This window comes from Schistocerca americana, chromosome 11 (genome assembly GCF_021461395.2).
Source record: "Schistocerca americana isolate TAMUIC-IGC-003095 chromosome 11, iqSchAmer2.1, whole genome shotgun sequence".
Classification (NCBI taxonomy): domain Eukaryota; kingdom Metazoa; phylum Arthropoda; class Insecta; order Orthoptera; family Acrididae; genus Schistocerca; species Schistocerca americana.
Window position 1 is genome coordinate 29,777,980 of NC_060129.1, and position 4,017 is coordinate 29,781,996.

The window sequence follows — 4,017 nt, forward strand, 5'->3', positions numbered from 1 at the left end:
TTTAACAGAAAACTAAAACAATGAAAAAGTCTTGGGTTTTCACTGTTTTCTACCGGATGAAAAAATTTCCGGGTTCTTCCCAGATTTCTGGTTGTCCTGGGTCGTACCCATCTTTTAATTTTTCGCACCCATTCTTTGTACAAATATTTAATCCTTAGCTTTGTTCCAACGTTTTCTTACGTGCTGACCCCCAATTGCCACCCAGTCTCTGAACATTTTCCTAAATTTAGCCATGACTAAAAAAATTGTACACACCATACTCCTCCACTGGTCATTACTTCCCACCCAGTCAACTATTTCCTGTATAGTCTTAATGGGTTGAAGCACCGCATTTCCTCCTTGTTCTTCATGGGTCTCTCGATGTAGTCACTTAAGCAGTTCTTGTAATGTAGCACTATGGATTCCTATTGAGAAGCAAGTAGACAATCTGTGTAATTTGAGAGTAAGGATAGCTAACCCATTTGAAATAAATTCAGAGAAGCCATTATAATGCATTTAATAATGAATGCAATGAAACAGTTAACATTTAAATTGGTGAAACTGTTCAACATAAGTTACTAAAAATCAACACGTATATGTCAGGAGTTCACTGTGATATGTGCTTGGATGAAATATTTTTCTGTGCCCAAAGCCGAAATTGCAACTGTGGAAAATAACTTTTACAGTAAACGGCGAAGATACATTAATTTTTTGGAAATTGGTCCGCCTTTTATGCAAAAACACTTGTTTCTTGGTACCCAAATATTGTTCGGCACCTCTGTACCATCTCAGTGGGATTTTGTTATTGGAAACTGTAAAAAGTGAACATATTTTATGTTTCAATTAATCTAAGAAAGTGACATCTAAAGAAAATTTTTATTCTTCTTCTGTGATTTTTACATTATACACTTTTTGCAGGACCATCTGTATGGTGCCCTGGACTGATAGCTTGTAATCTGCAAACCAAATGCTGGAAATGTGAGGTTCATCAGCAACTTAACATGTCTTCATTCCTAAACGACGTGATTTTGGTGTGTCAAAATATTTTGCGTACATATTTGTTATTACTCAGGTTCTATTGTGACAGTCTCCTTTTGCTTTATGAGGGCACTCACACTCTCACTTACACACTCTCTCTCTCTCACACACACACACACACACACACACACACACACACACTCTCTCTCTCACTCTCACACACACACACACACACACACACACACACGCACACACACTCTCTCTCACTCTCTCACACTCACACACACACACACACACACACACACACACACACACACACACACACTCTCTCACTCCCTCACACACACTCCCTCACACACACTCCCACACTCTCTCACACCCTCACACTCTCACACTCATGTACTTCGTGGAATTTTGTTCTTACAATGTTCTTGTGTTTTCTAATTCTGTTGGCATTCATTTGTTATAAACGAATTTGAATTTTGTTCCCTCTCTCTCTGTCTGTGTGTGTGCGTGTGCTCTACAAATGTTTGATTTCTCTATCATACAGGGCTTGCAACCATTTTCCTCTTCTACATGTTTTATTGTGTCTAGCTCCTGTGTCTGATCCTGTTTGCTTATGGATGTTCTGTTCAACCCATGGAGCATGAATCTGAAGCTCTTTTGCTTGCTTGCTTGTGATTAGACACATTGTGAATGGTGATGCTCATAGTTGACAGTTTCCCAAATATTGTGAAGTCATGTGGACTGTTTTTTTTCATACGGCAAAATTCAGAAAACTTAGTGTGTTGTCAGTTTCTATTTCTATTGTGGTGTGAAGTTTTGAGTATAAGTTGTTTATTTCATCATGTAGCAGTTATACATATGACCACTTACCATGCCACAGGTGCACTGATGACCAATACTTACTGAAGGAAAGTTCCAGATCTCTCACCTGAGTACTGGCGGCACCCAATCACAGAGGCCATGGGCTGCGAGTCTGTCTCACGGCCCCACGGCTGACTCATCGTCATGCCGCATGATGAATCTCCTGCAGCCGCCTGCATGGGAAACGACTTCTCGTTCATCACCGCTGGTGTATTCTGCACTGTTCCATTAGCTGCAGTGTCACATTAAAATGTAAAATTTACAAAATTGTTGTTTATAGTAAAAGCAACCCCACATGCTCAATTCAGACAGTTCATTTCCAACTTCAACACTTTACGAGTCTTTCACATCACTTGATGCTTTAAAAGAACCTCTTCTCTGCACACAGGACACATATCTCTTCCTTCTCTGTAACTACCAATCATGTAGTACTGCCGTCAAAGGCAACATCTAGTAAAACTTTGTCATAGTGTGTTTTGTTTTTCACATACCCACTGGTTGTTCCATCATTTTTATTAAACACTATACACTGAAGTGAGGAAAGTAATGGACTAGAAATATGCATATATAAAATGACAATAGTACCACACACACAGGGTATGAAAGGGCAGCTGTTTGGTGAAGCTATTCCTTGTACTCAAGAAATTTATGTTTGATGTGATTACGGCCATGACGACAATACTAGTTTCAACACAGAATGGTAATTGTACCCAGATGCATGTGACATTCCATTTCGGGAATCATTAGGGAAATCACTATTCCAAGTCCACAGTGTCAAGAGCGCACAGAGATAACCGAATTCCAGGTAGTGCCTGATGGCCTTCACTTAACAACAGAGGACAGTGCCATTTGCATGCAGTTGCCAGTGCTGACAGACAAGGAACACTGCCTGAAATGACCACAGCAATCAGTGTGGGACACACAACGAACGTACCCATTAGGGCAGTGCGGTGACATTTAGCATTAATGCGCTGTGGCAGCAGATGACCGACGTGAGAGCCTTTACTGAGAGTGCGACAGTCTGAACTGTGAAATGCTTGCTGTCTGCAGAGATGGTCACCTGCTTTGACACAGAATGACTGATATTCCTCAAAAATTCTAAAAAATTATGCGAGTTTGACACTCGATGCAAATTACATTGACACAGACATCTATAGTTCAATTAACTAACCTAACAATAAGTCGCTTATTAGGTTCACACCAGTTGGAATTACTTCACTTATGGGCCAAAGTCGAGAATTTTATTTCTTTTAATTTTGATGATAATGTCATCTGTATGAATCACCCTGATCTGTGACACATTCCGTGTACAGTATTGTGAAGTGTGTGGTAGAAGTGCTGCTACAAATGTGAGATTGTGATTAAAGACAAGTATTTGCATACTAGAGATACAGAAGTACACTCAGAATGAGATCGCAACTGAAGATACGTTCTAACTGAACAACTTTTATGACAGTAGAATGAGATTTCCACTCTGCAGCAGAGTGTGCACTGATATGAAACTTCCTGGCAAATTAAAACTGTGTGCCGGACTAAGACTCGAACTTGGGATCTTTACCTTTCACGGGCAAGTGCTCTACCAGAAGTACTGGCAGAAGTGAAGCTTTGAGGACGAGGCATCAGTCACACTTGGGTAGCTCTGTTGGTAGAGCGCCTGCCCACAAAAGGCAAAGATCCCGAGTTCAAGTCTCAGTCAGGCACATAGTTTCGTATGACAGTAGTTTGAGTATCGTGCAGTTTACACTGGTGCAACATTGCACCATGCATGCTGCCAGTAATCAGGTAATGTCAGGGACTGGTTCGAACAACAGACGTTAATGCAACTGCATGATGTGCTAGACAATCAACACTATTGTGCCATTAGTGTCTTCAAAGAGATTGGGTGTTCACATTTCAAAATACAGGCAGTCATGATAGGTACTGTCTGTATCCTTGTAAGTAACTTGAATATGTTGTATATGATGAGACAGAGGTGATGTTTACTAATAATGGAGTGTTTTTCAGTTGTTGAGATTTTGAAAAATCTATCGTGAAGTATTTTACAAACTGAATCCTCAAAATAATGGTTGCTCATGTTAGTTTACAGCTATCTCTGATTGGTGCAGTTGTCATGTGTTACCGGAGTAGTGGTATGCAGCACGAAATGTTAGGTATAAATGAGTGAACAAAAGATCATTTTTCTGTGTTCTTTAT